Source organism: Saccoglossus kowalevskii, unplaced genomic scaffold, assembly GCF_978046115.1.
Source record: "Saccoglossus kowalevskii unplaced genomic scaffold, keSacKowa6.1 SCAFFOLD_315, whole genome shotgun sequence".
NCBI lineage: Eukaryota > Metazoa > Hemichordata > Enteropneusta > Harrimaniidae > Saccoglossus > Saccoglossus kowalevskii.
The window spans coordinates 25,950-38,800 of record NW_028188753.1 but is presented as its reverse complement, the minus strand read 5'-3'; the positions used below and the strand labels follow the sequence as shown (position 1 = coordinate 38,800).

Here is a 12,851-nt window from a genome sequence, read left to right as displayed (position 1 = left end):
TATCTACGGCTTAGTCTTTTCCACGAAACGAAACGAAACCCTAACCCTAACCCTAACCCAACCCTAACTCGCATTTTTTTTCATTAGCTTAATAATATCTGAGAAAATTTCACACTGTGAAACACGAAATGATTAGCGTCATTAGTGTTCAACAATCCAAAAACGGCTGTCACGACATATCAGCACAAATGAATCGTGCTGCAAAGTAGGCGGAAAAAAGGTGGAAACTAAATATTCTCGACAAATTTATTTCTGTGACGTGGCGATGTTCGAAGTCGTTCAAAATTTAAGGTTAGCGTTAGGGTTTCGTTTTGTTTCGTGAAAAAGACTAAGCCGTTTTCTACAAAAAAAGGAGCAGGTACATGCGTCATATGCAAATATAAAATGTCATTGTTACATTTACATGTCACTGACATATAATTTATGTTAATCATTTTTTTAGCAATACTTTTTATGACAGACTCGTAAGGTTAGAATATTTAATGAGTGATATATTTTAATCGCTGCATATAGAGCTAGTAAGATCTGATAAGCAGATCAATATGTGATGTGTAGAATCCATTGAGCTAACATTTCCATGCATTGGAAATGTAAAAATTCATTTATAAAAATGCAAAATACAATGTGTATGATACAATTACATTGCTGTTGTTGTTTTTTAAATACGGCTTTTTCAGTTGCGTTTTATTACTAGTATTTATTACAGATTTGAAGAAGGGCTACTCATGACGTCATGGATTCAGTAGTGATCATGTGATCACTGCAAATATTATGTGTTTCACATTTCGTCAAATAATTAACATAATCCTTAGTTACCGAAAGTGTTCTATTTAACACACAGTACAGAAAAAATGAACGTTGTCCGACCCGATTACTGTTATATTTTTTAAAAAAAATACGTTTTGTTATAATTATGAATATTCATGAGTATTAGTTTGAATACTGCTAAAATTACAAATATAATCTGACTGTTTTTAACAACAGTACCAGCATATCAAACGGCATATCGATAATATTTCTGTGCTGGTTCTAGATAGCATATTTTGCTACCTGGCACACGTCTTTAAAATTTACCAACAGGGATAGCATTTGCCGGAAAAAATAAATGTATGTGTGGTCTGGAGAGGTGATGTGTTGTTGACGATGAGTCAAAATAATAATCATGAAAATGTCTCTTTCAGGGTTAACAGTTGGTAGAAAAAAAGATACGCACGACGATGCCTGCGTTCATGCTCGTGAAAACGTACAAACACACATATCTTACGTATTTGGCTATGTATCAATTATGTGTCTCTGTCACCAACAACAATGTGAAAACTGGTCTTCCTGGTATGAAATACGATTCAAATCAAAGAGTATGTGGTGAGCATGATTGTGTAGTCGTTGTTATTTATTTTCTAAAATTATGTAAATTTGTCCTGGTCGACGATGAAAATATGTCGACAAATTAAAAGTGCATTTTTGTACCATGTGTAAAAATGCTCATTGTAGTGTATTGAAGAAACGTTTCTTGACCTTTTGAGTCACATCTAATTTGCATATTGTAAGACGATGTGAATTGGTAAATAAAAATGGAGGCATGTCTTAGTTGAACCTGTTGCAAAAAAGTTCAAAAAATGCAGTTTCTAATAAGCAGTAGAGTGGAACTATTACAACTGTTAGGTCATTTCAGATTAATTTGTCAATTAACGTATATACTAGTGGATTTATATTTGTTCGCTACGATACGATGGAATATTTTTTTGTGGGAAAACTTGAAATGTACAGGATACAGTGACATTTTATAGATATCGAACAGCCTGCTTTCTCAGAATTTCTTACCATAACAGAATATTTTCTTTCATTTCAGAATATGAACCAAAGTAATTAGTTGTAAGTTCATGAAGATACCTAGAATAATATCGTGTCGTTAGACTGAAAGCATATGACACCATCTTTTTTCAAAATACAATTTCGTATTTACTCAACTTTTACGAAATCAGATGTTGTTTTTTTTGAATATCAGTTAAGTGTCTGTGTACCTAATTGAAAAACCCAACTGCACAAGATGTTTTTTTGTACAATATCATGTTTTATTTTCATTGAAGTACACAATTAAAATGTATCTCTTATACTGTACATAGTTTCCTGTTGTTCGGACAATGGAAATCAAATCAGTAGTGCTCCAATCAGATTCTGTGTTGGTTGTCATGTGGTGATGACATCATCAAACCAAGCCAAATGACAGGTGGTAATTGCGTTCTGAATCGTCATGATTTGGATCACTGTGATATTGGTCATTACGGCTGTAACTCATTAATTACATTGTAGTCACAAACACAAAATAGATTATGTACAGGTATTTTTAAGACAGCTTTTAGTGTGAAAATTAAATGTCCATGAGGCCAGGTGACACATCCGTCACGCACATTGTCCCATCGAGCAAAGTGGACCGTTGCTCGCACTGTAATACGCAGGTTACAATAGTACAATAGGCATAGCTGTTAAAAGAATAGACAGCACAGATAGTTTGGTGGTAACAGCAACATTGGTTGTGGACTCGCTTGCAATAGTAGTTTTCTCGTCTGACGGCTCTTGCGTATGCACTGGAGCTTCCGATGTATTTTCTTCTACTTCTTCTTCTGGAAAAAAACAATATTATATATTCAATACGAGAACACAGTTGAAATTTAATCCTAATTGTTGAAATCCCTATATGACTATTTTGGGCTTATGGATGAACATGTCAGTGCTTCTAAAAACGACAAACCATCAATTCGTAACTTCTTTTGCACATATCTGGTGAAGGTAAAATGTGAAAATAAATATAGGTCATATAGTCTTCCCTCTTCAAAAATAGTCTGGTCAAAAAGAAAAAAAATACATTATATCACTTGATGACCTTTCAAATTATGTGATTTTCTATCATGAATGTTTTTTTATTTATTTTTTTATTTTTTTCTAATTTTCCTTTTTTTCTAGGTTTGGCCATTTTTTTCTGTTTGTTTGTGCATTATCATTCCAAAGCAGGTTAAGTAATTAAATAAATATCATCATTACCGGCGTACACAACAGCCACGGCGACGCACAGGACAAACAGAATCAGGTAACTTCTCATTGTGGATCTGCTGGATAATTGAAGTACAGATTAGACCAGCATGCAGTCACACATGCAGTATGAGTGTTATTTGCAAATGTAGATAAATTCGAGGCAGCAAATTCACATATATGGCGTGAGTAATACGGTGAATACTTGTTCCGTTTTTTGTTTGTTTGTTTTTTGTATTAGCTAGTCCACTTTTTCATTAAGGTTGTAGAACGATGAGTATATATTGGCTGGTCATTTAACGCACAGTACAACTTCCATGCATCCTGTCAATATTGTCATGTCCGCACCACATATTTAACGCATGAGGGGACACGTATTTAACAAATTCGATTGTCCTGCCATTTATCGTGCAACATAGCCGCCACGACGATTACGTACACTTAAAAAACTCAAACTGCACAGTTACCAGGATCTTTGTCAATATGTAAAACGCGAAATCAATAAATGGGCGACGCGAACGTAATAAATTTGCGAATGTGTGTGACGGGTTGTCCAAAAGTCGTAATCTAGTTAGTTACAATACACAGAATATATTGGTGTGGTGCTTGACTTGACTTCAATTAAAGCAGGTAACTTACGTTTCAATTGCTTTGAAAGGTGCTACGATTCACTGATTTCAACCAACAGCTCCAATGCAGCGCTCTGAGTCAAAATGACACGCATCACAATCCTTTAGCATGCGTTTTCTTATGAATATTCATCAGATATCTAAAAAGAGTACAGCTTAGGAAAAAGTGCAACCCGTATAAAAAATATGGTTGTGGGCCTCGCCCATAATCTGTGAGCCACACCCATCATGTAATTTCTGGAGAGGAGAGTATAATACAACATAACGTTTGTCTTCGAGTTAGACGATGAGTAATTGTGATTTCTTTTACATGAGCTAACAAGCTTATTCTCTGGTGTGTTTCATATTTTAGTAGTATATTTTTGGATTCCAGACATATTGAGGTCAATGCTGTCGATTTGGTTTTATTTCGTTGACTTCTTAACGACTGGCGGCTATTTTTAAAATTTAATCACAAAATATCAACAAGTCAATAATCAGCCCGACTGGTTATATTGGAGTCGCATTGTTTTTAGATTTAATTTGAAAATGGTCAACTAGAAATCGTGTTGGTTGGTTGATCGTGCATTTTTAAATCGTTGCTCTTAGACTGACTGACAGCAGTTTTTATCTAAAAAAACAGCATCTCAGCGTGTCATCAACGGTTACCCAGCGTGCCTTGGACTATTCGTTCGTACCTGGTATTAGCATCACTGATGGTTTGTTAGTCATGTACGTCACGCATACTCTTTCTATGACCACTCCGGACTGTCAGAGATTTTGCGTTCTCATGTCTTTTTGGAGATTTCACCAATGAACATTCTATCATAAATCATGGATAAAATAACTATAAATATAATATTTATTAAACATACAACTGCAACACCTGAGGCAAGGCAAGGTGGCCAGGGGCATAACCTTGAGTGAAGTATATCACAGGAATACAGGTTATATGTATGTATTTATGATGGCCAAGCATTTGCCAAAGCCTTCGTACCTAAATAATTATGATGGAATTTCCAATCAAGACAGCTATAACAGCGATTTTTGTTCGCGCCTTGAAAGCGGATAAATATATCTGTTTAACTTTGCGTTATTTGTGACGGTCCTCTTCTTAAATGTAGCGAGTAGATACATCAGTTGTCACTGATTGGAATTCAAGTGCACATAGCCAACAGTCCACTGTTTGAAAAGAGCTTGATGAATCTTTAAAAACAAAGTGAAACTTTTCATACTTTTCTTGTTGATCCAGTTGCACATGCCATTAAGTGGTCATTCACGGCCAATACCAGCATAGTATTGAAATAAATAGTGTTTTATATAGAGCAAGCAGTTATTTCCGGTATTGGATGCAAACAACCTCCACGAATATCTCGATATAACTGTCATGAATTTGTTTTTGCGTATCTGTTGACCGACTTAAGGTAGAGATGCAGTTTATTTGGCTTGCTTTTTAATTGAGTAATTAGACAATGAAGATGGTATTATATATCCAACATGTTATATATTTTCTGAAAGCTTATTATACAAACTTTGTAAAACTTGTCTTTATTTTAAATATCCAGAATGCGTTTTTGATTTTGGGTCAAAAATATGCTTTTTTGGACAAAAGTGGTTTAAAAAAAATTAGCTTAAAAACTTCAAGTCCATTTGTGGATAAAATTACATCACTGGATACCTTGGTATACTACTAATTCAAATGCGTCCACTCATCTCTCTAACGACTTTCAAAGTCGCACAGCATGACCTCAAAGTTCACTCTTTTCTATTTTTGCATAATTTATATATCCATGTTAATTGCGGACTTGTTATTTTTGTTCCACTCGCCGTAATAAACTGTCCGGACGCATTTTGAAGGGGAAACTCCTTGTCAATAATGTGTGAAAATTTCGAGGCAAATGGCCAAAGCGTCTATCAGCTATATAATTTAAAACCCAAGAATTCACCAAAAATAGAAGACGAGAAAAAGGCTAATTTGCATATTTGCGCGTTAAACCGGGAATTACTGCTTTGTCATACTTTGTCATACTTTCTAGACTATTGAAATTGAAAGTTGACGTATAGACATAGACATTTTATGTAAAATCGTTGGACCAGAACAACTGCTCTTGAATATATAAATCAGAAACACGTCATTCATACCAGTGTTTTGAAGGGGTCGGTAAAAACACGTGGCAATGGCCAGTAAATATGACGTCATCTCATGAATTATTAAACAGGGGGCGGTCCTAGGAAGGTGACCTTTTATCACGATCAAAACATCATGGCTTCTCTTCGATGTATTTTCAATAAAAAATCTACGAGTATTTCAGAGCCTATGGTTTACCGTGAAGAGTACAAAGTGGGATATTAAATTATTTATCCTTGATGATTTTTATGTAGTATTGAGAACCAACTCCAGGAAGCGAACACACAATAATGAAGAATAATCGCGTAATCCTAGAATCGAAACGCGAGGCACAGAAGTTTTGTTCATCCTTTCCAATCCCATTTTTCCCACTGCAACATATTTGTTAAAAGACATATTTGAATTATGTTCGTTTTTTAAAGAGGATTTTTTTTTATTTTTCCGATTTTGGCAACGCCTTATTCAGGGATTTTCTAAGACAGTCGCAGACAATCAGCGCACGGATGTACGTACAAAACATGCTGTTGTACTACCGGCGACGGTCGCCTGTAAGAAGAGAGCTCCAGCCCCGAACGTAAAAGTTTTAAAATTTCGACCGGTTTTAAATAATTAGTGTTGGAAATCTGACATGTTTTAAGAGTGCAAAATTATGGTGCATTTTTGAGCGGTCGAATTTTTCTGAATAGAAATCGGCAAATGAAAAAAATAGGAGTGCTAAACAGTGTGCTTCGTTAGTTTAAAAAAAATGGAATGTCCGTCAAATTGACGTAAACTTCCTCATTTTTCACGGAAAAAGCAAAGGTCGTGGCCGAGTTGCAGGCTAAAAAACTCAAAAATCAAAACAAAATCATCAATCAGTAAGTATTATGACAAGGAAAACAAAACATCAGACGCGGAGAAGCGGTCAGCGCGTCAAAAGAGTTGTTACCGTAATGTATCAAGTTACCTCTCTCTGTGATTTATTTTTCATTGAAATTATTTGGTTGTTTTCAATTAATTTTAGCGTACCTCTGCAATTTATTTTAGCATTGTCAGTGTTTGCTTCAGTGAATTAAACGGAGTTCGTCCGGTTACAAACAAAGCTGTCTCGCACCACCTAACAAAACTTGCGAATGATCGTAGTAGAGGTATCCATTGGACAAAAGATACACAAAAGTTTGTATCTCCCCGACCCAGTGCAATATATCCGGTTAGAATCAAAGCTCACGTGTCCCTTATTTGAGGGACCAGATTCTGCCGTAAATTCGGGATGGGATTTAGAAAAAAAATAAAATGGGACTTTTAAGGTGTATTTTGGCGTCATTTTCGGATATTTCAATCATTCCTGATGCCTAAAATAGAGTCTAAGTTTTACCGTAGTCATTGACGCCTATTCAAGAGTATGATGTTTATTGTGACTAGCGTGAATGGGTAAGCTTCGTTTCGACAATGAGCAGTTATCACTGTAAACAATGTTAAATTATTCTTCACATGCTCAGTTTATTTTTTGAAAACAATTATTTAAAAATAAAATCTCTCAGTCAATCAGAAACTCGGATTCATGCCTTCAGGGAAAGTCATGTTTGGACGCTCACATCAATTTTGTTTTTCGTTCGGTGGGCTGATGCCTTCAGTGTAGCTTTTGCCTCTTCCGACATAGAAATCATCTGAATCTTCTTTCTACCTCTCTTTCTTTTCAGACCACGCATAATGTAATGATAAAAATTAGGAAAAAACACTGAGGAAATATAATGTTTGGTTTGCTAGCGAGCGAGAACTGATTTGAGAATAATTGCACATGCGCGTGAATTGAATGAACTATGACCCGTACAATCTCGATTTGCATATTGTCAATCAAAGGTCCTGTTATTTGGTTACTCATGCAAATTAGACAATTGGACATAAACATTGCCACGTGAGAGTGTTTTTTTTTTATTTTTAACCAGAAAATAAACAGCAATTTTAACGGTGTTCCAAGAAGAATTCATTGGTCAAATTTTCACAGAATGTTCTTTAGATAAAAATCTATATAAAAAACGAAAAAAACTATTTTTGATTGAAATTCACAAATAAACTGCATCTCTACCTTAATTAGCTGATTATTAGCTCAATTGCTGTGTTATGTCTGTTTGAAGTTTTGGACGGAACTTGGCTCAATGATTTGGAACTAATTACCAGATAACCGCCGCTATTCTGACTAAGATTCTGACAGTTGGTATCCATAGTTATTAATGTAGTGAACGATTAATCAAAGATATGACGTATTCAGTACTTAGTGTGATTGGCTTTATGATTGAAGGTTACGCCCTAGAGTCTTTTTACTGCTTTGTAATTGGTTAGAGTTTTGAAAATGAATAAAGAGAGTTTGAGTTGGTCTTGGGGAGCACAGCACGATAGACGCAGTCGTGGTCCAGTCCTGGAGAGCCTTGGGGCGAGCCTTGACGCAGTCTAAAAGAGTCTTGGGTCAGCCTTGCGATAGTCTTGGGGATTTTTCCCCAGGGCGCTGTGTCTGATAGAGTGCTCGATTGACCGACTAAGACGAGAGCTGAAACGTATTTCGTTATGTGTGTCTTATTTGACTGTAAAGTATAAGTGACATTCCCGATCCCATACCTCAAGCGGACGAGATATAGAGACGAGACGAAATTCCCCCCTGACACGTGTGGAGAACCCAGAGAGAAGAGAATTTCCCCCTGATATAACTAATAAACGGTTGTCGGTGAGGGCGCCACTAATTTGAATCTGTGAATGGCAATAAGCAAAGAAAGCGCTGTCTGGTAACAAACTCAAAATATTTGCAGTATAGAAAATAATTAATGAATACGTAAATAACATCAATGACCGTACACACAAAGTTACATTCAAACGGGAGAGTCGACACCTGCGCATGCGTCAGATGGCCGTAGCGTGTCATTGTGTCGTTTTTAGCGTGTGTTGTTATCGTCGCTTGAGACTCAATTCCCGCGCGTGTGCAGGTGGTGACGACCCTCCCGCTTTAATGAAATTACGCATCAGTGCACATCAACCAACATTGAACATTTGAGACATAAGCCAAGAAATAAGATTTATTATCTTATGTCTCTTTACAGTAATTTCAAGGCACTAAGTACCATTAAAAATTATACTGTATTTTGGGATCTCAAAAACTATTTAAAAAAACACGCCCAGTGATTGGTGGGTTTCCGTATATTGTCTACAGTGGGTGTCTAGGCGAGGGTTTGCCTTGTCATCTTGATTCATTGCACGTAGTTGACTCAACGTGACATGGCGGCGTTAATGACTCGTTTTAGTTTGTATTATTTCGAAGGTAAACATGCGAGGTTTAAAAAGGTTTAAATAGCCATAGAATAATGTACAAAATACAAAAACAATGTATGCCGGAATACGGTGAATACCATTTTAGTGTAGATTCCCGTAATTTTGAAGATTATTTTATCACTAGCACAAACAAAATTGCTTACAACCAACAATTTTGATTAATTGAATTTGTATAATTAGAGAAGCAGACCACCTCAAATATTTCTTGGCGACTATGACGTGATTACAATCTGATTTGAGCTATCCCCCCCTGCCCCCCTTTTCACAATACTGATTAAAAAATGAGGAATATCGATGTTGTTACTTAGTCATGATGACATTAACGACCCTCACGAATTCACTAAATTGTTTCTTGTGTACCATTATCAGTATTTAACGACTGACAGATTCCGTCCCTGGCCCGTACTTTTTTACGTATTTATACGTATAGTCACCGTACTGTGAATATGTGTGTCCAAAACATCTAACACAAGTTTGCTATTGAATTAAAGAATAGTAAACAGTACTCTATTTCATTTTTTTCCCGCTATCTTCCCTGAAAGAATGAATCAGTGGGAATTCATGTTTTACATTCAACTCAAAAAGATTCAGGGAAAACAAGTCATTGACAATGACACAGTCCCCGTTAAATTTTTGAAAGTTCTCTTTGTGCTCGTCATATTAAAGTGGAGGGGGTTGTCGCGAGCATGTCCTTGAAACTTGAGTCCCAAGTGGCGTATACAACAGATTGTTTATTTACATCAAATTCGAACATGTGTTGCGTGACGACCCCTCCGGTTTAAGACATAGCAAAGAAAAACATAGATCACAAGTGAAAGCATGTCCAAGTTATCACATTTTAAACAAACAAGATGGCCGCCAGTCGGCCAGATTTGATCAAATTGCAAATTGAATTGACAAGTACATGTACCAATTTATGACATGCTAAATATCAATGAAAATGATACATGGTTGACAGAGATATAGTAATATAGCCATTATTAGGCCATCTTTGACCTGATTATGAAACAAAGTGACATGTATGATGTATGTGCCAAATACGAATGAAAATGGTACATAAATCTTGGTAATATAGTAGTAAGGCCAAAAACTCAGATGGTTGTCAATTTTGAAACATAATGCCATGGACATGTATCCTAACATGTATAATCTATGTACCAAGTTTGAATGAAAACTGACAAAGCATGTCCAAAATACAACATTTTCAAAATAAAAGATGGCTGCCAGTCGGCCATTTTGAATCTAATCGCTAAACCACTGCATGTGCATATGTCCCACATAAAGTGCTGGGCACATGCAAAGAATGAATCGGAATAGGTCCAAAGGATTCTGAAATATGACTCCGGACGAACGGACGGACGCACGGACGGGGACCGAATTATAAGTCCCCGTTTTCCCCCCGGGTACTAATAAATGTCATACACAACAGCCAAAAATGTATTTTCAATGGAAACTAATTCTAGGTAAAGTAGTGACTTCATAGGTAACAAGCACTCCCGCCATGTCTGTAGAGTCGCGTTTTTGTAGCCGTTGAAGTTTTTGAAATATGGGTCAAAGCCTGAGTGACCCGTACTTGTATCGCATTGTGTCACGTGATTAATACTAGAGCAGTTCGTAGTACTTCAGTCACATGTGCCGGTCAACATTACCCTATACTAGGGGACTTTGGCTGTCTGTCAGAATAGCTCGTTTAATTTTTCTCCAACCATTAACATTTTATGTATATTAGCAATTACTATACAAACATGGTTGGCTCATGTATTTTGTGAGATACTGATGAAAATGTGTCTACAAAAATGTTATGTTCTGTTATAAGTGTCACTTAATAGGGTGACAACTAAAGTTTGTATAGTTGCCATTTCATTGAAACAGTAACGTGAGAAACTACGATGTGCAGCACATACTAATATGGGAAAGAGCACATAAAATTATCAGTGACCGGCTATGAGATGGTGATGTATTTACCATTTCAGCCAGAGTCGACAGTACGTGATCGTCTGCACCGTAATCCTTAAAGCGCGGTGGTCGTACTAATATGGGAAAGAGCACATAACATTATCAGTGACCGGCTATGAGATGGTGATGTATTTACCATTTCAGCCAGAGACGACAGTACGTGATCGTCTGCACCGTAATCCTTAAAGCGCGGTGGTCGTCACGCAGCGCGTGTTCGAATTTCATGTAAACAAACAATGTATTTTACACGCGTTGTATACGTTGCTATGAGTCCCATATCGAACAGGACGCGGTGCGACGACTGCCGCCCTTTAAATTTCGCTTGACAAAAGATTATTTCAGTAGATGGAGCCTTCTGAAGATTTGGACGCCATATTTTTGCCCTTGCAAGTGATTTAATGTGCAACGTTGGTATATAACGTATATGCTATGCTTCCTGTGTCTACTTTTGGTGGTGATCATTACTATTTGGCACAAATAATGCAAGAAATGTTTTATTAAAAATAAAAAAAATCAGAGAAAAGTGTAAGTGTAAAATGTAAAATGACAAAAATGTAGAAAATAGCACAAGTAGTGCTAGCCAAGTCTACTGTCCAATATAGAAATGAATAATATATTATAATGATTAAGATAATAATAGTCGATCAACAAGTTAAACAACCATTTGTTTTATTCACTACGTAATTGAGTTATGAATAAAGAGCAGACACAGTATTAATTTGATTTCATTATATGTCGCTTCAGTTTCCTTTTCAAAATTTAACGATTTGTTTAGTATGCATGGGAAGTTCATTTCACATTTTGATTCCCTGGAAATAGAAGGAAAATTCACAGAAAGTAGGTCTCTTTAGGTGATATGATAGATTTGATTTAGTTGAGAATCTAGTGTTGTACACATGCTTGGATAGGATGAAATAGCTTACAAGGAAGTCTATTAAAATGAATATCATATATGAAGGTGCATGATTAGTTTTTGAATAGGTCATAACTTTATAAAATACCAAGTGAAATAAAGAGTGCTCGACTATGAGTAGATTTATTCTTGACGGTCACAGTATGCACAATTCCTTTGTGGGTTGTAAATATGTCATCTGTTGCTCCTTTGAGTGTGGATATGGGAAGACCGCCACTGAACACCAGCTATTTCTTGCGAATAACAAGAATGCACTGAAAACAATAGATAGGAATTGCTGGTATCTCATAGTATCTCAAAGGGAGATGGATGTACATGTGTACACTAGGAAATGTTGTTTTTTTCATTTAAAAATAATGTTAGTATTATGATATATATATATATTCAGTTTTTCAAATATTGGAATCAAACACTGGCGAAATTGAATGATAATATGACGCCTCTGTGAAAATTATCATCATAATGGATTAGCATTCTAATTTTGTAGCAAAAACAAGGCCATTTTTTAAATTGTTATTCCATGCAATATAGAGTCAACATGGATTTTTTGGTATGAATTAAGTAAATAAATAAATAAATAGTAATATTCCTTAAGTTGTTGTATATTTTCAATAAAAAGCATACAAACTGTTAGGTAAAGCGCTACAGTTGTTACTTTGCGTCGTGTATTGAATCCGTGAATGCTGTATGATGACTGTATGATACACGTGGAATGTACATTTCCTGTGATATCATTGAAGTACATTTAATTAACCATTGCTATTAATACCACATACACTGTGGGTAACTGCTGCTTAATATTGACTTTTGCCTTGTGATTAAGAAAATTGTTTATTAGATAGTAAAAGCAAGCTAATGGCACAAACGTTCTACAAGCGCACTGGCAGATCCAGAAATTCGGTAAGGGGGCGCGCCCCTTTTT

At 36.0% G+C, this 12,851-nt stretch overlaps 1 long non-coding RNA gene across 4 annotated transcripts; it reads right to left on the bottom strand.

The window, feature by feature from the left end:
• Positions 1–2,050: 2,050 nt before the first annotated feature.
• On the bottom strand, positions 2,051–3,769 carry LOC146725340 (uncharacterized). Of its 4 annotated transcripts, none has more exons than XR_014928821.1 (3): positions 3,667–3,769; positions 3,040–3,107; positions 2,051–2,621 (listed from the first exon to the last, which is right to left on the bottom strand). It is a non-coding gene; the product is annotated as an uncharacterized LOC146725340 (long non-coding RNA). The 4 variants fall into 4 exon arrangements; XR_014928823.1 differs by having other exon boundaries at positions 2,051–2,618; XR_014928822.1 differs by having other exon boundaries at positions 3,040–3,104; positions 3,667–3,768.
• Positions 3,770–12,851: the final 9,082 nt, after the last annotated feature.